Source organism: Cupressus sempervirens, chromosome 4 (assembly GCF_028749045.1).
Source record: "Cupressus sempervirens isolate cs-2001-9-10 chromosome 4, ASM2874904v1, whole genome shotgun sequence".
Taxonomy (NCBI): domain Eukaryota; kingdom Viridiplantae; phylum Streptophyta; class Pinopsida; order Cupressales; family Cupressaceae; genus Cupressus; species Cupressus sempervirens.
In genome coordinates this window covers 279,652,090-279,677,780 of record NC_143121.1, presented here as the reverse complement: position 1 = coordinate 279,677,780, position 25,691 = coordinate 279,652,090, and the positions used below count along the sequence as shown (strand labels likewise).

The following is a 25,691-nucleotide window of genomic DNA, read 5'->3' as shown; positions in this document are numbered from 1 at the left end:
TAGTGAAAACCCTATGATCATAGGTTAGCTTAACAACTATTTTGTGGAACCTTTGAAGAGGTGATTAAATCCTTTAATAGGGTGACACTTCATGTAAAGTGTTTGTAAATCCTCTAACCAGGTCACTATTGACACAATGTAAATTCTTTAACAAGGAAAGCCTTTCACACGGTAGACCATCAGAAGTGGTCAAACAATTATTGCTGCACTAATTTTGTGGGTATCATCCCCACCCCAATTTTACCTTCTTATTCTTGGAGGCTTTCTGGGTTACCAAATTCTAGTGTCATGTGTTTACTTGCATGTGTTTACTTTATGTTCATTTAATATGTTTACATGAATGCATTTTTCTTTCATTTATTTGTTTTAAAAGGATTTGAGAAGGTTAAAAGTGTGTTACTTCTGATTCACCCCCATTCTCAGAAGTATTCTTTCCATTTGAATATTCCAACTATTCCAATAATTGGTATTAGAGTGAGGTTCTCACAAGGAGAAGCCTAATAGCAAAGAGAAAATATCTAAATATGGATGTCTTAAAACTTGGGAAGATCATAGACAACTAGGTGATTACTGTGCATCTTGCTCTACACAAATTGGAGGAAGCCAAAGAGGAATTGAGAAAGTCCTTAAAATGAAGGAAGGATATTTCCATAGCTGAAAATGACATACACTACAAGGAGATTGATACCACACAAGTGTTTTCCAATGGATATTCCAAGGAATTTGATGCACCAATAGCTGAATTGATAGAGAAAAATAGAGCACAAGCTAAAGAAATCAGAATACTCAAGCTTGAACAAGAGTCACAAGCCATAATGCTTTGTGAAGTGACGGAACAAAAGAAGAAAGAAATTGAAGCCAAGGCCATGGTAGAAGATGACAAGAGAAATCATACCAATATACTGGAGGAGAAGATAATTGAGTTTGAAAGAATCTCAAATATGCAGCTTGATACCTCAAGCTAGATGATGAATGCTCACCATGAGCTGAATATGAAAGACATTAAGATCTCCATCGTGAGAATACAAAATGAACAATTACAAAATGAATTGAGAAGAGAGAAGGAGATAGTAGAAAGCTTCAACAAACCCAATAAGGCTATCAAGTACTTTGAGCAATTACTAAAATAACCAAGGGCTAGTAATGATACTTTAGGACTTGGTTACACCAGCACTGAACAAGGAGAATCATCCAAGAATGCAGAAGAAAGGAGTAACAAAGGTAAGAAAACTAAACCTACTTGTCATTTCTATGGTAAAAAGGGACATACCTCTAATGTATGTAGGAGCAGGAATGGTCATTAGCATGATAAGCCTAAAAATTCAAGCTCCATAACCAAGACCATGAGGACACCAAGATTTGAGGGTCATTGCTACAACTGTAAGAAATTTGGACATAGAGCTTTTGAGTATAGATCAAAACCTATGTGGACACCTAATCAGCTTGCAAAGGAAAATAACCATGGTCATTACTATAATTGAGACTATAACACAAGGTATAGCTATCACTACTATTAGGAATATGGACACATTCTTGAAAATTGCATAAGGACACACTTTAGAGGGAACTATAGTAGATGGTTAAGTAAAACCACATGTTTCAATTTCTTGAAGACTGGTCATATTAGTAGGTATTTCCCGACAAAGTCAAAAGCACCCAAGACAAAAGTCAACAAAGGAAAAGAGAAGGTTGATGTTGAACAAATCAGAGGGAAAATGAAGAAGACTTGGAAGAAGAAAGGTGAGTGTAGCACATCAAATGGAGGGATCACTTCACCCAAGAGGTCAAGTGATCATATCTCATCCAACTAAGCATGAATAGGTGTATGGGACTGATATACATAGTTATATCATACATCAGTCCCAAGATAAAGAAGTACTACAAAGAAGAAATTAGCATGAGCAAAGATGCCAAGAAGAAATTTGAAGTTTTTGTAAACTCTATCAAACTCTTCTTAGATGCTAAGTAAAGCTCCAATGGATGCCGAGTTGCTAATAGTGATTGAGTTGATAGTTGATGCTAAGTTGCAAAATGTTAATGGAAGCCAAGTAAATGAAATCCAATGGAAGCTGGGTCATGTTGAAACCTTCAAGTGCCAAGTTTATAGTTGTATGCACTAAACATTTAATGCTAGGTTTTGAAAGGTATAAGGTTGAATTTTGATCATTTTTATGCCATTCGAACATAGAGCAAAGATGAGAAGAGTGAAAAAGAAATTAAAGAGCAACCTTGAAGCTATTTGCATCAATTTCAAGAATGATTCAACATACATTTGACGATCTAAAGTATTTATCAAGTGCTGAGCTACCTAGTATTAAAGTTTTTAATATATTTGAAACCCTAGTTCAGTATAATGGTTTCTAGTTCAAGAAACCCCAAAGGAAGGGAAATTCATGAGGTCTAGCTAGTCAATAATGAGGTCAAACAACCTAAGTTTAGGCCAATCCCTAAAGTTGCCTACAGAAATGACCTTACTGGTGTGTTGTCCATTATTCCACCAAAGGTTGTTATGGTGCAAGATGTAAGAAAGTGTTATAACTGCAAGATAGGAGCTATAGGAGACCTTAAGATATTCCAAGCTTATGACAAACTGTGTGAAAACAAAATTTTGAAGGATGAGTTTTTGATAGTTGAAGGGTTTAACTCATGCCCTAGTTTACCATACAAGCTTCAAAATAGAATGGATATAGATTGTTCTTAGTAGAATTCACAATGGATGTTTGTGGTTGGAAATAGGACTAGTGAAGATTACAAAAAAGATAGTACATAGGGTTATGGATTTCCAAAAACTAGATCAGCCTAAAACCTTGAGAAGTGAGTCCAAAAAAAATATTGAAAGGATTACAAGAGCTAAGTGGAACAAGAGGGGTATGACTTTTGATACTGTAGCAGATCCCCTTCTATATTTTGTAGTGAGAGTGATATTTCAAAAATTCTACCAATCCAGCAGATGGAATAGTGTGCCATGCATAGCTGTTGATGTCGCTTACCAACTTGTGAAGAAAGATCATACATATGATCTAGCAGACCTAATGTTGCATCAAATAAATGAGAACCTAGGAGCAATAAGGAGATCAAAAGGTGCTTGATGCAAGTTTGGTTTAGTTCTAATGTTCATATTCTTTTATGCCATGGAAGAGTTTCCTTCTATTGGAAAGGTGAATTAGAACCCAAACAAGACTACAATCACACAAATCAACAAGTTCATTTATCAGATAGGTGATAATTTTGAGGCCCAAATGACAAGCTAATTTGAGGACTTTAATAAATCCATCAAGCAAAGGGTGAGAATACTAGTTTCCCTAGTGGAAAAACATATTAATGACATATGTTTTTTGGTTGACATTGATTATACCTATATCTAGGTAGCAATTCCAAGAGTAAGATGGATAAGGCCATTCAGATATGAACTTGATATAGATGAAGCCTTAGTAGCAATCACAACATTACTTGTAGAAGAGATTGATAAGGAAGCTCCTCACTTTGGCACATATGATGTTGTCAAATCCAAAGTTGAAATAGAATTAAAGACAACCTCTGTAATCAAGAAGAAAGACAAATTAGTGAAGAAGATAAAGAACTTTGGTGTAGATATTGAAGGAGAACTAGGCACTAAAGAAGAAGAAGAAGGAGAGAGTGAAGAAGAAGAAGAGCAAGGGCCAGGTCCAATGGAGATGATACAAGGCTTAGGAGAAGACAAGGAGGAAGGTGTCAAGGAAGAAGAAGCCAAGGAAGCACCTACACAAGCTGAGCAAAAGAAGAGAAAGGAAAAAGTTTAGCCTCCAGCTTAGCCCAAACCCTAGAAGGTAACTAAGCCTACACAAGCCAAGCCAGCACCAAGACCAAGGGCTACCACAAGGGCATCCACAAAAAAGCCCAAAGAGGCAACAAAAGAGAAGAAAAAGGCTACTGAACAACCCAATGAAGTGCCAAAGAAAAGAAGAAAGTATGTGGCATAGCTAGACACTGATAATGAGGAGAGAACCAAATTAGAGGATATCAGCCAATTCAGAGTGGTAAGTCATCCTCCCAAATCTTCTTTAGACAAAATTTGTGAAAATATTAGGAATGTAGATTTGAATGATTTGAAAAGTCTTGATTTCAACAAGCTAAGTAGAGAAGAACAAAATAAAATAGAGGAACCAGTATATGCCATGATGGCTGAATTCAAAAACACACCTCTAAAGCTAGACAATACCATGCCTAGAGAGCTATATGAGATAATTGAAAATAAGTGGCATTATTTTTTGAAAATGGAAAAGGAGATTAGAGAATCTACCTTAGCACAAGTGATGCCTGATGTAACAAGAGGTCAAATAAAAAAGGCTAATAAGAAGCATGGTGGAAAATTTGTACCTAAATATAAAGCCTTCAGCATCCTACAAAATAAGATTGAGGATGTAGTGAATAAATCCACATAATTGTGGAAGACAGTCTACCAAATAATTGATGAGGAAACAAATAAGGCAGAGGGTAGTGCCAAGGAAAAGATATAGGAAAAGAAAGTGGAAGAGAAGGAAGAGAAAGGGGAAGGAGAAAAGAAAGAGGAAGGGGATAAAGAAACAAAAAAAGAACAAGAAAAGAAATAAGAAGAAGAAAAGGAAGATGAGAAAGATAAAGAAAAAGGTGAGGAGGAGGAAACAAAAAAGGAGAAGATATGGCAACAATTGAACAACAAAAGCAAGAGGAACAAAGTGTGGAAGACACACAAATGCCACCCCCTAGCCCTCCTCATGTAACTATCACATCTACAGATACAATAACTATCAAGAATGTTCCTAAAATTTTTTCCTAGAACATCAATCCCCTAACTACTGAGGATCTCTCCAAGATCCTTCACTAGTCCACTCTATAGGCATAGTTATGCACAAGCCTCGTATTGGTGAGTGTAGATGAGCTACAAAAGCTAGTATCAGAACCAAAAAGAGATAAGGTGAAACCACAAGAACCATCTTTCACCTATACAGCTACTAGCACTAAAATTTTAATGCTTCCACCACCAATAATAACAGGTGACACCACAAAGAAGCCAAGTGCAAAAGAAGGCAAGTCTAATGAGAAGGAGGATACATCAAAGGAAAAGGCGTAGGCTGCTATACAAACATTGGAAGAACTACCAAAAAATTGACACTCCTACAAAAACCCTTTAGAAGCCAAGCACTGAAGCCATACCTTTGCAATATCCACACTAGGCTCAAGTTCTACAAAGGTGACCAGGGTACTTCACTATGGAGACCCTGAGTTAGATGAAGACATTGTAATTCCTACCTATGACTCAAAGACTATCACAATGGAGCAGATTACAGAAATGCAAGATGCATTAAATAGGAGAAAGCAGTAGGAAATACTCAAAAAAGAGTATAAACACAAGCAATAACTACATGAGATTAAGGACATCTTTATGGATGCCTTCAGCTTGCAATCACCATATGAGTCAAAGTCCATAATGGAGCAATTATCTGATATAGTTAACCAAGTGACTAGTGAAGACCAAGATACAAATGCTAAACTCATGGGATGGTCTGAAAGGAAGTTTCAAGGGAAGGTGAATGAGAAGATGTCAAGTGGCATAACACTTGCACAAGTTGAATTGGCCAAGAAAATTGAAAAGGTCAAAACTATACTTGAGAACATTTTCTCACTGTACAAAAAGCTGTGTGATTTTTCCAAATTCATAGAAGAGATAGGCCAAAGGATAATGAGCTTGGAGATAAATTTGAATATTTCTAGCATGCAATTGACAAGGGATCTAGCTCAAAGTGAGAAGCATTTTGCCCAATCGCTTTACACTCAAAGAGAGTTAGCTACACTAATAAGTGAAGAGGCCAATATAAAGGCCAAATTAATGCAGATTCAATCCTCCATAATGCACATTTGGAGGCCCTCCACAAAGAACAAGTCTATGCTAAAATTGCCTTAAAGAAAGATCCTAATATTTCTACATTAGATGGACTTTTTCATCTTGCTGTAGAGACTACCAGTCAGCACAAGTCACTATTAGGATTAAACCATGGACAAAAATAACAATTACATACAAATATAACCAATAATAGAAAATAATAGATCACACAAAAAAGAAGACAAGACACTAAGATTTAAAGTGGTTTACCCAATCCTTGGGCTACGTCCATCAAACAACAAGTTTGATATTATAACAATCCAGTAATTATAACCTAATTACAATCTGTAATCCCTTAGAACTCAATACCACTGCAAGAATCAATTTTGCATCACAACTATGAAACAATCCCTAACCCTAAGCCCTTTTATACAAGTATTTTTACTGCTTTAGGGTTGTAATTAATAATTACATGTTAGCCCAAAATCTTGATAAAATAGAGCCTAAAATCCAAAGAATTTATGAGGTATGTACAGTATTGTCTTAATTAGTCACCACAATCTAACGATCTCCCACTTGGGGATTGATCAGGCTCCCCACTAAACAATAATCTCCCACTTGGAGACTGATCCTGTAGCTATGCCACTACTCCATGAGGCTCCCACTAGATCAAACCACCCTGGACTCTGTTGTTCTTTTATTCATGTTCAGTCTAGAAGACTAGCTGAAGATGAAGAGGAGTTTAGCTTCTCCCTTATTACTACCTTTATCAACATATCTGCTAGATTTTCACTTGTATGTATCTTCTCTAGCTTTAACTGTCCATCCTCCAAAATTGGTCGAATGAAATGATACCAAAATCGTATGTGTTTGGTCTTTGAGTGTAGAGCTGAATTCTTCACAAGATGAATGGCACTCTGACTATTTGTAAACAAATAATTATCCTTTTGAGGATGTCTTGATTCTTCCAAGAAGAACTGAAGCCATTTCATCTCCTTGGCTACCTCTATAGGAGCTACATACTTTGGCTCTATAGTTGATAAAGCATTAACCTTTTGTAACCTAGAAACCCAACTCACGGTTGTCCCACCAATAGTAAAGACATAACTTGTAGTACTCTTGCCTAGTATCAATATCCCCTACCAAATCTGAGTCAACATAGCCTTATAAATTAGTATTAGAGCCCCCAAAGTGTAGACACTTATTGGATGTTCCTCTCAAATATTTGAGAATTCATTTGACTGCATTTCAATGCTCAATTCTTAGATGACTCGAATACCTGCTAATGACTCCTACTACATGTGCAATATCTAGCCTAGTATAGACCATAACATACATCAAGCTTCCTACAACTAAAGCATAGAGTACCTTTGACATCTTATCCTCCTCTTTGTGTGTCTCAGGACACATCTCCTTAGTCAACCTCAAATGACTAGGTAAATGTGTGCTGACAGCTTTAGCATTCTCCATAGAGAAACATTGCAACGCCTTCTCCACATAATTAGCTTGAGATGATGTCAATGTTCTGTTTTTGCTATCTCTACAAATCTTCATACCAAGGATTTGTTTTGCTACCCAAAAATCCTTCATAGGAAATTCATGTGCTAATTAACATTTCAACTCCTTAATAGGATCCATGTTAGACCTAGCTACAAGCATATCATCAACATATAAACATAAAATAATGTAGCTGTCATCATCCAACCTTTTAAAATAAATAGAATGATATGAATGACACCTATTGTATCCATCCTCATTCTTAAAACTATCAAACTTTAGATACCATTGTTGAGGTGCTTACTTCAAGCCATATAAACTTTTCTTCAATTTGCACACTAAGTTCTCCTTACCTTTGATTGCAAATCCCTGTGGCTGAGCCATATATATCTCTTTATCCAAATCACCATGAAGGAAGGCTATTTTAACATCAAGCTACTCCAAATGCAAATCTTTAGTAGCCACAAGACTTAAAATAGTACGGAGAGAATTCATTTTAGCAACAAGAGAAAATATCTCATCAAAATCAATTCCCTTTTTCTATGCAAATCCTTTTACAACTAACCTAGCTTTAAAACTTTTCTTACCTCCTTCCTCTTCTTTTAATGTGTAAAACCACTTATTATGTAAAGCCTTTTTACCTATAGGCAACTTGCAAAAATCCCATGTCTTATTCTTTAACAAAGAGTCCATTTCATCTTTCATTGTAGACTCTCACTAAATCTTGGTATCCACCTACATAGCTTGATCATAACATTTAGATTCACCAACATGAGTAAGTAAAAGAGAATACAAAGAGGGAGGAAATTTTTTTGGAGGTCTAATTTTCCTTGTTGACTATCTAACATTCATCAGTGTGTTTGGTATTTGTTGTTGTGATTGTTGTAGATCATGAGGAAAGGCTGGAACATCAGCTTTTGGAGTATCATCCAGCACTACATAATCATCTCCTTTCTTCTCATGTTGCTACAATAGATCTTTGTACAACACTTTCTCATTGAATATGACATACTTGCTTCTTACAATTTTATGATATTCAAAATCCCAAAGCCTAAAACCAAATTTATTAATGCCATATCCAACAAATACACATTTCTTTGACTTAGCTTCCAACTTGGTTCTATTTTCAGAATCTATATGAGCAAAAGCTTCACAACCTAAGGTCTTGAGAAAAGAATAACTCACCTTCTTACCAGTCCATGCTTCCTCTAGAATACCACAACCCAAGGAAGTAGAGAGACCTCTATTAAGAAAATATACAACAATATTGATGGCCTCCTCCTACATGTATAAGGGTAACCCAACATGCAACCTCATGCTCCTTGCATGCTCCATTATAGTCCTATTCATACGTTCATCCACTCCATTTTCCTGAGGAGTCCTTGGAATAGTCTTTTGTCTATGAATACTATTAGTGAAACAATAATCTTCAAATTCATGACTGCAATACTCACAACCATTATCAGATCTAAGACATTTTAATTTCTTATCAGTCTCATTTTCAATGAAGCATTTCCATTTCTTAAAAGTTTGAAATACATCAGATTTCTATCTAAGGAAATAAACCCATACTTTTTTAGTTGCGTCATCAATAAATGTAACATAATAATGAGAACCTCCAAGGGAAGATACCCAAGCTTATCCCCATACATCTGTATGCACAAGCTCTAATTTCTCCTTTTTGTTTTCCTTCCTAGTCTTTACAAAACTCACTCTCTTTTGTTTTCCATAAATACAATTTTCACAAAAATCTATATTAACACATTTCAGACCTGGTAAAACTTTCTTTGAATGAAGTACTTTCATAAATTTCTTACTCATGTGCTGAAGTCTATTGTGCCATAGCACTATATCAGAATCTATAGACTCTATTTGTCCTCCCTACTCAACTACAACAATTGTTCCTAAACATTCATTATTCTCTAAAACAATTAAAGTAGAATGAACAATATGACTTGTAAAAAGATATAGGGTGCCTACTTTCACACCTTTTTAACTAGAAGGGGACCTTTTGAAACCTTCCAATTTTTATCATTAAAAGTAACTACAATACCCTTATCACCGAGTTGCTCTACTGAAATTAAATTTCTACTTAGCATTGGAACATGTCTTACCTCATGTAGTAGCCAATGATTCCCATTCTATAACTTAATCTTAATTTTTCCCTTTCCAACAATCTGATAGGGTTCATCATCCCCCAAATAAACAAGCTCAAAATCCCCTTGGACATAATCAATGAAATAACCTCTATGAGGTGTAGAATGAAATGAAGCACTCGAGTCTACAACCTAGGAATCATGAACACTTTCTAAAGATAGAAGCAACACATCCTCTTTGTATTTGTTACTTACCACATTTACCTCCTTGTATCCATCTGGTTTATCTCCTTCATTTTTCTTTCAATTCCAGCAATCTTTCTTTTTATGACCTAGTTTCCCACAGTACTAGCAGTCATTTGGTCCTCTCGATTGAGACTTTCTCCCCTTTGACTTTTCTCTTGATTTCTCATGATTTTTGGAATTACTTCCTCTCTTAGTCATTCTAACCCTTCTTTGTGCATTCAAAGCACTTCCTGATGTAGATCCACCTGAGATTTTTCTACAAGTTTCCTCACTCAAAATAACACCGATCACATCATCATATTTTAGGGTACTACATCCAAGAATAGAATTACTCATTTAAATGATCTGTAATAGATTCACCTTCTTCCATGTTTATATTAAATAAACACTTTATGAGAAATACCTTGTTTGAAGCAGAGGGCTTTTCATACAGTGTTGCTAGGGTTTTCATCAACTCTTCTATTGTCTTTGCTTTTGTAATATTAAATGCCATCGATGGTGCTAGGCATAATTGAATGCTTCCAAGTGCCTTTCTGTCCAAAAGATCCCATTCATCATTTGACATAGAACCTTGATTCTTGGCTTTTCCTTCTAACGGCTTCCATAAATCCTTCTGATAAAGATTGTCTTCAATTTGCATCTTCTATAACTAGAAGTTCTACCCATTAAACTTATCAACCCTCAACTTACCCTCATCTACCATCACTTCCATTCAACCATGAGACTCCCACTCAACTATGAGACTTTCTTGTAGAGGATAACTAAAAAAAAACCTTGCTCTGATACCACTTGTTAGGATTAAACCACAAACATAAATAAAAATTACATGCAAACATAGCCACTAATAGATCACACAAAAAGGAACACAAGACACCAAGATTTAATGTGGTTTTTCCAATCGCTGGGCTATGTCCACCAAACAAGAAGTTTGATATTATTAAAATCTAGTAATTATAACCTAATTACAATTCGTAATCTCTTATAGCTCAATACTACCACAAGAACCAATTTCGCATCACAACTATGAAAAAATCCCTAACCCTAAGCCCTTTTATAAAAGTATTTTTACCACTTTAGGGTTATATTTAATAATTACATTTTGGCCCAAAATCCTAAAGAATTTATGAAGTATTTATGAATTATATACAATACTTTCTTGATCAGTTACCACAATCTAATAGTCACTAGATATTGCTTTGGAGAATTGGGATACAGCTTTGAAAATGATAATAGAGGTAAACAACACATTTTTGGCTAAATATGGTAGTACTCCTTAGAAACCTTTGACATAAGTGTCAAAAAGGTGGAGAATAACAATAAGGAAGATATGATTAAGGGGGAGAATACTAAATTTTGATTACATTCATTCATTTGGAAAATAAAATGGAAAGATTTAAGATAGCCAAAAAGGGGAGATAAGTCATAATGTGTATGGGGGAGAAATAATGTTTTGAGGGAGTTATGAATAAAACCTACAAGTACAATTAGAGTAGACAAAAAAACTTAGCACATAGGTATAGATTATAGAAATAGGGTAAAGGCAAAGAGTATCAGGCACATCCAACACAAAATTTTGGGTTACAAGAATGAAATTGCACAATCTACTCAAGGGAGTTATAAGGTATTTTGAACAAATTTTGAAATTTTGTACATATGCAGAATAGATTGGATAGGGTATTCATAAGATCAGACTAGTAACATTTAGTTAAGTGCTTTTGACACTCATGTCAAAGGGGGAGATTTTTGGTCTCAGTTTAGTCTTGACATTTGAGTGTCAACACACTTAACCACTTTCTACATAGAAGTCGAGTACACCATGTATGCCAAGACACAATAGGTGCCGAGTGACTTCAAGTGCTGAGCATTATACAGGTGCCAAGTGATATATAGGTGCCAAGTCACAGTTGATGCTGAGCAAGTCAAAATGTTTCATATACTAAGTGAGCCAGAGTCATACATGTGCTGAGCAAGACAGAATACAATAGGTGTTGAGCAAAGCAAGATAATATATGTGTCAAGCACTAGTAGTTCAGTATGTGCCGAGTAACATAGGATCAACATATGAGTTTGTGCCTTTACAAACTTAGATGTAAACCATTTTTTGAGCTGACATAGGAGGATTTCAAAGGATAATAAGGATAAGAATGAATCTTTTATATTTCCTATGCAATCAGCATCCAACCAATTAGGAAAATGGAGAAAGGATGCAACCAATGAGAAAAATGCAAGGAATGAGTGGGAATTCAAGATTCAATATGGATCATAGATCCATGCCTAATCCAGGTCTATGAAGTCTTTATAATAAGGCTTAAACCCCATGATTTTATGTTGCTAAAGAGAAGTCAAGAAAGTCGCAAAGAAGATAAGCAAAATTACAGAATAGAGAAAATAGCAGGGGCATCATAGACTTAGTGAATTGAGCAGCAATTACACATCTAGTTAATCAAAATAGTACAAGGGATACAAATAGATATCAAATCAAGCAAGGATCATACCAGAATGAGCAAATCAAGTGCCTGAAATTAACAATTGAAGATTGTAAGAAATCAGGTCAAAGGTTTCTAATACTCTCTAGCAATTGTATTAGATAGTCAAAACCCTATGATGATAGTATAGCTTAACAACTATTTTGTAGATCCTTTGAAGAGGTGATTAAATCCTTTAATAGGGTGACACTTCATGTAAAGTTTTGTAAATCCTCTAACTAGGTCACTATTAACACAATGTAAAGTATTTAATAGGGTAGGCCTTTCATAGGGTTGACCATCAGAAGTGGTCAAAAAATTATTGTCGTAGTGATTTTGTGGGTATCATCCCCACCCCAGTTTTACCTTCTTATTCCTGGAAGGTTTTTGGGTTACCAAATTCTGATATCGTGTGTTTATTTTATGTTCATTTAATATGTTTACATGCATGTAGTTTTCTTTTAGTTATTTGTTTTAAAAGGATTTGAGAAGGTTAAAAGTGTGTTACTTTTGATTCACCCCCCCCCCCCCCCCCTCTGAGAAGTATTCTTCCCATTTGAATATTCCAACTATTCCAACAACTAACTCAACCTCTTTGTGAGGAAGTTATTATGCATGAAACCCAACTTATCTCTAGAGAAGAGGAATTGCATATTCTCCAATACCTTTTCCAAAATATCTACTCCATGTTCCATTGAATAAAATCCTTGATGAAGTGATATCTGATGTCTATATTCTTAGACCTATCATGATATGTTGGATTCAAAGAGAAAACATAATGCAACTCTTATTTTCATTATATAATATAGTCGTCTCAACCCTTTGACCAAACAAGACTACTAAAAACATCAAAAGCCATATATAGCTTCACATATCACCATGCTAGCTGTTATTTATGTTGCTTCTATAAAACTTAGATCCACAAACTTCTTTTTACTACTAAACCAAGAGAAAAATCTTGATCTCAAACTAAAAGAACACCTTGAAGTGCTTCTCTTTTCCATTGAACTTCCTTCCTAATCTACTTCTCTATAGCCTATCAACTTGATTGCATCACCTCAAACACATTTTATTTCATAATTTATCGTACCATCAAAATAACTTAGCACATACTTAGTCATTTTCCAATACACTCACTTTTGATCAACTATGAATTCAATTTATGGTAAATTCCATATCTAGCTTGGTCTTGACCAAAAACATGAGGGAACACATCAAATTACAATATAATGTTAGATTTAGATCCTTATCACTCAAATTATCTACCTTCCTCCAACTCATAATCATAGGTTTTGACATTTCTTTGCAATCCTCCATCTTGAATCTCTTCAATATTTTGACACAATATTACCCTTGGCTAAGGGAAATATCTCTATCTATCTTCCACAATTCCATGCCTAGAAAGTACTACATAAGCCACAAGTGATTCATCTCAAACTATATTGAAAGGTCCCTCTTGCAATCCATAATGATATCTAGTGAACTTTTAAGAAACAAGTCATCCACATATATAACAAGAATGAGAATATCACCCCCAATGAAAAAGTGGTAGAGGTTAGCATATGCTTCACTCTTTGTAAAGCCTATTTTCTACAAGTATGTACAAATGTGCTCATACCATACCGTATGAAGTTTCTTGAGTCTATACAAATATCTCTTTAATGATTTTTACATGTGGGTATCTTTCTTGTGTATTGCAAAGCCTTCTAGTGTTCTATGTACACCTCCCTCTTTAATTAACTATTAAGTAATTTCATATTGACATCCATTTGATGGATCTTTAATTGAATCTATGTTGTAAATGAGATCATAGATTAAATAGAATTATACCTAGCCACTGGAGAAAATACTTGCTCATAGTCTATTTCATCCTTCTGAGAGAACCTTTTCCCCACAAACCTTCTTTGTATTTCTTGATGCTACCATGTACACCATATTTTCACTAGCATGAATTCTAATGGTATTCTTTTGGGGGAGTATACTAAGAATTGGAGAGCATGTGGTAGTATTGGAATGTTGTATTCATGACTCTATTTGTCATTGATGTCCACACTGTGTCTTGATGATGAGGTTAACTTTGTGTAACTTAAGTCAAAGACATAAGAAAGTTATACTTGATCTAAAGAGAGAAGTGTAGAGACATAGTAACCAATAACCAATTTTTGCTGTCTATAGTAGATCTTCTAACAAAGATATAATCTAGGTATAGAGGATAGTCAAATGATGACATAAGTGAGTGGGCAAAGTCTAATGTCACAAATGTGAGAAGTTTTAAAGAATGTGAGCCAACAATGCTATATGATTATAAACTAATTAATAATTTTATTGTGGTTGTATTATAATTCATTGGGAAAGCCTCAAGACCGACTCAAGGAATTGTTTTGGGGACTTGTTATAAAGTAAAATATCTTCCTTGATTGTAAAGTTTATCTAGAATGTGAAGTGTTCAAGAAAGTGTGGAGTTTTTGGTACATGCAAGTAAGTGATCCAAGGGATTATTGGATGTGAAATTTGTGATTTGGTATGGAGATAAAAATGAGAAAAAGTCCAGTTGATAGGATAGAAAAAGAGGAAGGATAACTACAGTTCAATTCTATTGTTGGCTCATTGGTCTCACCCCTAAAGCTATTTGGATAGTGGATCCATCTACCTTCTACAACTCCTAATAGGGTTGGAATCTCCTAATAGGTATTCAAAGTATCCTAACAAGGACTAATATGTACATAACATTTTCATAGACTACTAATAGGGTTCATGCACTCACAAGGAATATTTATACTAGTACATCATCTTGTGTGTACCATCCTCACTAGGTTTTCCCCTATGATCAAGGGTTTCCCTAGTTAACATATCTTGTATTATTGTGCATGATTATCTTATTATGGTTTTTGATTATATTGCTCTTATGGTTAAGATTTAATAAGGGTGATAATTGTGATAATAATTGTATAACTAATACACCACCTCACCCCGCCCCACACCCCTCCCCCCCAACCTTGCCTCCCTCTCAATTATATTGGTGGACTATATATTCTAACAATTGGTATCATATTTTCACATCCATGAAGGGAAAGCTTAACAACTTGGGGAGATCAATGTCAAGTCATTTAAGAGAAAATAGTCCTAATTTTGATCGAGTTAACTATGATAGCTACAAAGATAAGATGAAGACTCATCTTTTATGTAGGGTCTAGGATATTGGATTTTGATAAAGGAAAACAAAAGGATAGTGGGAGAAATCAACCTTGAGGAATTTAGTAAAGTAGAAAGAGATATGTTCATGTGTGAAATATGAGAGCTAGAGAAGACTTATTGATAGCTCTTCCTGGGAATGAATAGAGTTAGGTAAAGTCACTAAAAACATCTCATGAGATTTGGAAAGATTTAGAATCTAAATTTGAAGGGGATACACATACAAAAGGAATAAGAATATATAATTGAATATGTTTTTTTCAAGAAGATGAAAACATGGAGGATGAATCTATAAGAAGCTATGTTGGTAGGATATTTGAGATTAATTTAGGAATAAAATCATATGATGGATCCAAGAAAGAAGATGAGGTTGTATAAAAGATCTTGAAAATTTTGACACAACCATTTAAGCAAGTAGAATAGATGATTGAGCTTTTGATACCATGTAATAATAAGTTTACAAGGGAAAATTTACTTGGAATATTGGAAGTAGAAAAAGATGGTTTGAGAGAATTGACAAGAGTGGAAACAACTTTTAGTGCCTTAAGTGTTCATCCATTCTTATCTAGGAGTACAAGCATTGGTGGTGATTTCACTAGCAGCAATAGAACCAAATCTGATGAAGATAGGAAGATTGAAGTAGGTAAATCCCTACTTGTAAGAAGAGAACAAAATGGTAAGAATATATTAAAATGTTGGACTTGTAATGAATTTAGTCATTATGCATATAAATTTCTTAAAGGAGAGAAAAAAGTATAAAGGAAAGTTTAAGCCTAGAAGACCTAGAAATTACTTATATGCAAATGAAGATGAAGTGTTTGAGGAAAGGATTCAGATTGACAGTGATGATGAGCTGGGATTTCTAACCATAAAAGAAGACGAGCTTGATAAATAAATTAGAAAATAAGTAATTATTAATTATAGCTTTCAAATGGTACAAGATTTTTAAAATCCAAAAGATGCATCACATTCTACACTTCTTTTTTTATATGAAAATATATATATATAATTTAAAAAATTGTAGAGTTTTGAATAATTTAAGCTGGTCAGAAATGAGAGTTTTTTTAATTGCAAAAATACTATAGTGGAAAATTCATAATTAATTAATTATCTATAATTAAAATACCTAAAAATATGCAGCACATGTAGGCATGATTCTACTTCTTAAATCCCAAATCTTATTGGAGAATATTATCATTTAATTTTGATTAAGGTAGTTAGACATACATCTAATTCTTATTGTTGTCCTGAATGTTTTATACTCTTGCATTGAAATTCAAAATTTTGGCCAATCATTTTTTTATTTTGTAGAAACTAAATTCAATTTCCTCTTGATTCTTTTCTCTTAGATTTTTGGCATAACGTTCATAACAAGTTGAAAATTGTATGTCAATTTGACATAACCTTGATTTGCTGATTTTTCCTTACCACTAAAGGGCATAGTTTGGTTGGCCATGATCCTATGCATACCCTTGAGTAAAGTATTTCAAAATATTTGGAAGTAAGTGTTACATGAAGAGAGATGATGTTGTTGGTAAGTTTGATCCAAGAAGTGATGAAGCTATGTTTCTTGGTTATTCATTGAAAAGTAAAGCCTACCAATGTTTTAATCATAGAAAAAATATAATACTTGAATGTGCAAATGTAAAAGTTGATGAAAAGTTTGGAATTAAGAAAAAGGTGATGGATTATAATTCTGATGAAGAAGAAGGAAATATTGGAATTGTTAGAGATAATGTGGAAGTTTTCTTTTAGAGCAATAATTATCGACAAAATAATGTGCAAATTGTTGAGCAAAGAGGTGAACAAAGATCTTAGCCAAGAGAAGAGACAAGAGTTGAGATAGAAACTCTTACCTCTAATAGGAACATGACAAATAATCACTCTCTAGGGAATATAATTGGAAGCAAAGACAAAGGAGTGATGAAAAGAAATAGAGTAAATGAGAAATTATGTTTGATTTCTCAAATTGAACCTAAGAGTGTAGATGAGGCATGAAAAGATGAGCATTGGATTCAAGAAATGAAGGAAGAACTAGAATAGATGGTGAAGAATGACAAATAGGAATTAGTTCCTAGGCCTAAAGAAAAGAATGTTAACGAAACCAAATGGATATTCAAAAACAAGATGAATGAACAAGGTGAAGTTGTAAGAAACAAGGCTAGACCAATATGAAAAGATTATTCATAGCAAGAAGGAGTATATTATGAGGAGATAAATGCCCTTATAGTCAAAATGGACATAGTAAGAATGTTTTTGTCTTATGCAAAATATAATAAGTTCAAAGTATATCAAATGGAAATCAAATTAGCCTCCTTCAATAGAGAACTTGAAGAAGATGTATACATTGAGAAACTTGAAGGTTTCCCTCTAATAGAGGAGAAAGATATGGTCTAAAGAAAGCACCTAGAACCTAGTATGTAAGGTTGACAAGTATTTGGAAAAGCTTAGATTTGCTAAAGGTATGGAAGATAGTAACTTGTACTTGAAATAAATTGAGAATGGTTTGCCAATAATAACGATATTTGTTGTTCACATAATTTTCCAAGGAAATGATAAATAAAGTGATAAGTTAGTTGAATAAATAAAGAATGAGTTTGAAATGAGTACGATAGGAGAGAAGTAGTTTTTCTAGGTTTATAGATTATGCAAAACAATGATGGCATTTTAATTTCACAAGCTAAGTATTTGAAAGAATTATTGAAAATATTTGGCTTAGAAAATTGCAAGCCATTGGTCATAGGTTATCTAGCAAAGATGTAACACCTACTATTGGTCAGAAGAAGTATAGATATATGATTAGAGGTTTTTAATATCTTACTCACACCAAACTAGATATAGAAAATTTAGTTGGGATTACAGTTAGACTTCAAGCTTGTCTTAAGGAATATCATTATGTAGAAAAAAAGAGGATATTCATATATTTGAAGGGAACATCAGATTATGGGATATGGTATGACAAATCAAGTAACTTCACTCTATGTGCTTATACTGATGTAGATTGGGCAGGAAATATGGATGACACAAAAATCACCAGTGGTAGAGCATTATTTCTAGTAGGAAGATTGGTTTCTTGTCTAAGAAAGAAATAAGATTGTAATTAATAGACCATAGTTGAGGCTGAGTATATAGTAGTAGAAAATAATTATAATTAGGTTATGCAGATGAAAAAAATTCTAAAAGATATTAAGATAGAATATTTTGAACCTATTATCGTATATTGTGATAATACAAGTATATTAAGTATGTCTAAGAATATTATATTGTATTTAAAGACTAAGCATATATCTATTAAGTATTGTGTTTTGAGAGATAAAGTAAAAGAGAAAGAGATCAGATTGGAGTACATTAGCACTAAAGATCATATTGTAGATATCTTTACAAATCCCTTACCTAAAGATAAATTTGAATACTTGAGAGGTATTCATTGGGTTATGCCCCTTACTACATTTGAGTAGATGATGTAGAGATTACATCAGTCTAGTGGTACAAAGAACTATTGTTTGACTAGACCGAACACTAATTCTTCCTGTATGGGGGTGTATCTATGCAGAGTCACTAAGGACTCTTAGAAATTAGTCCTAAAAATGTCTTTGGACACTTGATCTGGTTGAAGAATTGGTGTAGATAATTGAAATAATGAGGGCTTTGACATTGATGTCAATAGGGGAGAGAATGCATGAAAAATATGTCCAAAAGTATGAATAGGGGAGAATAGAAGTGTGTATGGAAATATCTACTGTATTAGGGAGATTTAGAAAGATTCATGTAAGTAGAAAGAATATCTCTATGGGGGAGATATAAAATGTAAAGAGTTATGATGTATGGGGGAGAAGTTGTGAGGTGTTTATTGTATGAAAAACTAATGCCAGGCCTAAGAAATGTATAACATAGCAATGTTCTAGAGGATTTTGAATTTGATTGATAAAAATGAATTGATAAGATGAGAATAGAAACAAAGTATTGTTTAGTATTCTTGGAACCTAGATGTTTTTCATCTATGTCTCCATCAATTCCAAAGGGAGATATTGCTAGCATGAATGCTAATTGTATTCCTTTGTGAGTGTATCCTAAGAATTGGAGAGATTGTGGTAGTATTGACATGTTGCATTCATGACTATGTTTTTCATTGATGTCAACATAGTAGTCATTCTGTGAAGACTAGCAGAATAGAAGATAGAGATCATACTCACATGGATTGAGTTTTGATGTCCTAATGACACACACTTAGGGACATGTTCCACATAGCGTCTGGATGATGATGTTAATTTTTCATAACTTAATTCAAAGACATACAAAACTTATATGTGATCTCAAGATAGGATTGTAGAGACAAAGTACCTAAGAAGAATTTTTTGATCTCTATATTATGTCTTCTAACAGAGATATAATCTATATATGTAATGATAGACAATGATAGAAGATAATCGGAAGATCACATTAGCCAATGTGCAATGTATGAAGTTACATGTGTGAGAATTTCTAAAGACTTTTAGCCGATAGCTTATAAGATTGCAAAATAATTAATTATCTTATTGTGGTCCTATTATAATTAATTCAAAAAACCTCAAGTCCAACTCAAGAAATTGTTTTGAGGACTTGGTATAAAGGAAAGTATTTTCCTTGATTGTAAAGTGTCTTTGGAATGCAAAGTTTTCAAGCAAGTGCGAATAAGAGAAGAGCATTTGTTAAATGCGAGTAAGCAATCCAAGGGATCATTCGATGCAAAGTTTGTGATCTAGTATCAAGATTAGAAGGAGCAGAAGTCTGATCAATAAGATAGAAAAAGAGAAAGGATAAGTATAGTTCAATTTTTTTATTCTACAAGGAATAATACAAAGATCATTGGACAATGAGTTTATTGGTCTTTCTTCTAAATTTGTTTGGATAGTGGGTCCATCTACCTTTTACAACTCCTAATAGGGTTGGAAAAACTCCTAACATGGATTAAAAGTCTCCTAACAGGGACTAATATGTGTTGAATGTTTTCATGGACTCCTAACATGGTCCATCCTCTAACAAGGAATATTTATATTAGTACATCATCTTGAGGGTCCCATCCCCACCATGGTTTTCCCTCTAATCAAGGGTTTCCCTAATTAACATATCTAGTGTTATTGTGTATAATTATCTTGTTGTGGTTTTCTATTAGATTTATCATATGGTTAAGATGTAATAAAGTTGATAATTATGATAACAACTATTGAAACAATTGATTGATTGTGCATTGTCTTTGATGTTACAAAAAATCTCATATCATTATCCGTCAGTATATACCGAGCTCACTCATGAATTGAAGACAATTTTATGTATCCAATAAGCATTTCAATGTTTTCCTAGTTCAAAAGATAGTATCTATCGAGTCTACTTGGGTGCCAAAGGGAAGTTTGTGGAAGATGAGTGTTAACTGTGCTCACTCAGTTAATGAAGGAAATGTTGGATGGAACCAGTGTTAACCGAGCTCACTCGATTACCAAAGGAACTTTGAAACTATGCAATGTTGATAGAGTTCACTTGATTAACAAGGGAAAATCATTTTTGAGTTAGTGTCTACTAAGCAGGGTTAGCTAACAAAGGATTTTCTTGTTTTCCATTATTAAGTTCAAATAATTTGTGTATTGGTTCTAGCTGACTGAGGAGATGAATATTGATTATTCTAAGTTGTATTCTAGTTGACTTGACTATAGGAAATATATAAATATAAGGTCAAGTTAAGTTTTAGAAAGTGTAAAATTCATGGAATATAATTGAAGATTTAATGATGCTAAGAGGAAGTGAATCAAAAGGATAAGAAGAATATCCTTGTGGAGCTAAAAAGATATATTTGATCAATAATGATCAAGTATACAAGCTAGAATTGAGATCTGTTATTAGTAATTTAGCTACATCTAAAATTAGATCATGTCATTGTTACTCTCTAACCATTGTAGCAGTGATCTAAATCTCTTACAGAGTTGGCTTAGCAACTATTTGTATATCCTCTAAAAAGGTGATATTTCTATTGAATTGTCTAATGACCTCTAATAAGGCTACTCCTAATAGGGTGATTAAATCTTTTAATAGAGTCATACCTAATAGTGTGTTTTGTAACCTTTAACAGGGTTGTCTCCTAATAGGGCTTACTTTAGAAGAGTGAAAAATAGTAACTAGTTGCAATTGATGGTTTTTCCCAAATTGGGTTCTACATCAAACCTTTGTGTCAAATGTGTTCATAGTATTTCTATTATGTGTTTGCAACTAAATTAAAGTAATGATAATCACAAATAACATATTAATATTTTCATGTTAAGTATTTACCAATCTATTTTAGTGTTTACCAAGTTACAACATTTTTCTATGTGTTTGTCAAGTATCAGTTTAGTTTAATTTTTAGAGTTTATTTTGTACTAACATCTAAGGGATATGAAATTTATTTTTGTGGTAACTGATTCACCCCTCCCCTCTAAACTACTCCTCTTATATTTCCAACAATTAGTATTAGAGCTTTTGGTGCTTGCAGAGAAGGTTTCAAGCACCTAAGCTAAAGATCAAGATGTAAGAGAGATTCTTAGGTTAAACTGAGACAACTTTGTAGCATGGCAAGTACTTATGAGACTAAATCTGGAAACTATTAGTGATTCAAGTTGTAAGTATCTTGCTAGATACAAGACTCCCATTGGAACATTATCAATTGAAGATATTTCTAAAAAGAAAAATCATAACATCATTATGATTGATATTGTATCTACTCTTAATTATGTTGAATTTGATGAAGTAAAAGACTACACTATAGCTCATGCAATGTGGATCAAACTAAAAGACATTTATGGAGGAGATGATAGTGTAAGAATAGCTAAATTAGAAAGTCTCATAGGTCAATTTGATCAAATGAAAATGAGAGAAGATGAAAACATTGCAAAATATGTGGAAAGAATTAAAGTAAGTGTGAGTACAATCAAAGCATCTGGAGGAGACATTGATGACAAAATAGTTGTAAGCAAGTTACTCAAAACCCTTCTTCCTATCTATGAAATTAGAGTGTCTATTATTCAAGAAATGAGATGTGATCCAAATAGCAATATAACTTTGGATGCTCTAATTGGAAGATTGAAAACTTTTGAGTTGGATAACTATGATAACTATGTTCCTAGTTCCAAAGGTATTGAGTTTACATTTGAAGCTAAACTCTCACTCAAAAAAGAGAGTAAGAAATCAAAGGCCAATCAATTAGGAAGTGAAGAAGAAGAAGAATGTTCTAATAGTGATCTTGAATTTGTTGAAGCCCTACTTGAAAGGAAATATTCCAAAGGAAGAGGAAAGTACAAATGTAAGATTTCTCTAATTTGCTTTTCTTGTGAAGAAGTTGGTCACATTGCTACAAGATGTCCAAATAGAGAAAACAAGGATGCAAAGAAAAGTAATAAGTACAAAGGCAAGAAGGAATTCAAAAAATATAAAGACTACAAGGAAAAAGGTATGAAATCTTGTTTTATGGCTAAAGATTCTAATAACAGTGAAGATGAAATGGTATATATTGTTGTAAAAGATGAATCTGATGATGGAGGAGACAAGATGGCACTTATCTCTCATGTTAGCAAAAATTTACATAGATTATTAAAAGTGGCTGCTCACATCATATGATTGGAGACAAAACAACATTTGAGGACATGGAATATTATGATGGTGGTAGTGTGGGATTTAGAAACAATGAACCTTGTTGCTTAAAAGGAAAAGGATGTATCTATTTGACCAAAGAACTTACAAATGATAATGCTTATTGGGTTGAAGGACTAAATCATAATATATTGAGTGTGGCATATTTGAATAACATTGGATTCAAGGTAGAATTTATGGATGGGAAAGCCAAACTACTGAATGGAAATTGAAATCTAGTTGGATCTTGCAAACAACCAAAAGATTGCCTATTCTATCTAGATCTCAATGAAAGTTCATGTTTTATTTCTCAAGTAGAAGAAATTTGGCTATGGAAAAAAAGATTATGTCATGTGAACTTTGATAACCTAGTTAAGATAAGAAAACACAGAAGATTAAGAGGTATTCCTAGCTTAAGAATACTTGATATGGGTCTATGCAAAAATTTTGAAATTGGTAAGATGGGAAAGACTAGTTTCAAAAGAAAGAACTATCATTCTGAAGAAGTCTTAGAGTTTGTGTATACAAACTTATGTGGACTTATTGGAATAGAGAGTTATAGTGGAGAAATATCTTTCATTATTTTCTTTGATGGCTATTCTAGAATGATGACTATAATGTATCTAAAAGAAAAATTAGAAGCCTTTCAAAAATTCAAGTGGTATATAGCAAAAGTAGAAAAAGAAACTAGAAAGAAGTTGAAATGTTTATGATCAGATAGAGGTGGTTAATTATCTCCAATGAATTCAATGAATTTTGCATTGAAAAAGGAATTAAAAGACAAGTATTAGCCGCTAGTACACCTCAACAGAATGGTATGGCTAAAAGATGGAACAAATCCATCATGAATTGTGCAAGAACATTGATGATAGAAAAGAATGTTGCAATCAAATACTGGAAGGAAGTAATCAACACTATAGTTCGTACCTTGAATAGAGTATAACTAAAGAAAGACTCAAATCAAACTTCTTATGAACTATGGTATGGCTATAAACCTAATGTTAGTTAGTTGAAATTATTTGGTAGTAAATGTTATATCTTAAAAGAACCTAGGAAAGGAAAATTTGATGTCAAAGGTGATGAAGGCATATTCCTAGGATACTCCTATAGAAATAAAGCATACAAGTGTTTGAATTTGTCTAATCATAAAATTATAGAAAGTGCACATGTGAGAATTGACGAATTTACAAAAAATAGTGAAGAATAAAGAAACAAAGAGCTTGAGGATTACAGAAGATTTGTTTACAATGAACCTAATACCCTGCCAAATCTATGTGGTAGATAGGAGACTTCACCTCCTAAGTCCCCAAAATCTCCAATAGCTATGGAGTTGTAGACAGTAAAACCCATGTCACAATCTTAAGGACCTGAGTTGCTATCAGAGGCTACTGAGCTACTACAAGAGCAAACTAAGTCTGATGGACCTGAGTCACAAATAGCAGGACCCAAGCTTGATATTGACATTCATGATGAAATTAATGAAACTCATTCCAAATCCAAAGAACTTGTGTTAGAAAGATATGTTAGAAGGTATCATGCACTTGATTAGATGATTGGAGACAAATCAGATAGAACAATGACAAGAAGCAAATTAAAAGTTACATGTCTACTTGCTAAATTTGAACCTAGAAATGTTAAAGATGCTATGGATAATGAAATTTGGATTGAAGAAATGAATGAAGAAATAGAACAGATAGATAAGAACAAAACTTGGACTCTTGTTTCCAGACCTAAGGATAAAAATATAATTGGCACAAAGTGGGTATTCAGAAATAATCTAGATGAAGATGGAAAAGTTTTCATAAACAACACAAGGTTAGTATGTAAAGGCTATTCTCAAGAAGAAGGTACTAATTATGGTGAGACTTTTTCTCCTATTGCAAGACTAGAAGGTGTTAGAACTTTACTAGTATATTTAGCACATAGAGGATTTAAAATTTATCAAATGGATGTAAAATTTGCATTCTTCAATGGAATTCTTAATGAGGAAGTGTATATTGAACAACTTGAAAGTTTTACATATACTAGCAAAAGGGACATGGTATGAAAATTACATAAGGCTTTATATGGACTCAAGAAAGCTCCTTGATCTTGGTATGAAAGGCTTCATAAATACTTGATGCAGATTGGTTTTCAAAAAGCAAATGATAATAGTATTTTGTATATCAAAGAAGGACTAGAAAAGAAAATTATATTGGCATAAATATGTGTTGATGATACTTTATTCATAGGAAATGATGAATTATGCAAAGCATTTTTAGAAGAAATGAGTAAAGAATTTGAGATGTCTATGTTTGGTGAGATAAAATTCTTTGTTGGGTTGCATATTCAATAGAAGAAATATGGTATCTACTTTACTGAATCAAAATATATCAAAGAAATACTAAATAAATTTGGAATAGAAGACTCAAGATCATTTGGAACCCCTATGTCTACTAGACATAAAATCTCCAAGAATGATTATTCCAAAGAGGTAGATCAGACCACATATAGATTGATGATTGGAAAATTGTAGTATGTAGTGCATACAAGGCCTAATATTGCATCAATAGTCAGTATGGTGGCAAGATTCTTAGCAAATACCAAAGAAAATCGCATGACAAAAGTTAAAAGAATCATGAGATATTTGAAAGGTACTAAAGAATATGGTTTATGGTACAAAATATGAGGCAATTTGGATTTAAAAGAATTCAAAGATGTTGATTGGGTAGGAAATATTAATGA

The 25,691-nt window shown here is 33.4% G+C and overlaps 1 protein-coding gene across 3 annotated transcripts in view; it reads right to left on the bottom strand.

Annotated features, from left to right (window-relative positions):
- Nucleotides 1-25,691, bottom strand: part of LOC149561087 (putative disease resistance protein At1g61300) — a 74,179-nt gene that overhangs the window by 2,301 nt on the left and 46,187 nt on the right. The gene's annotated exons all lie outside the window — the stretch shown is intronic.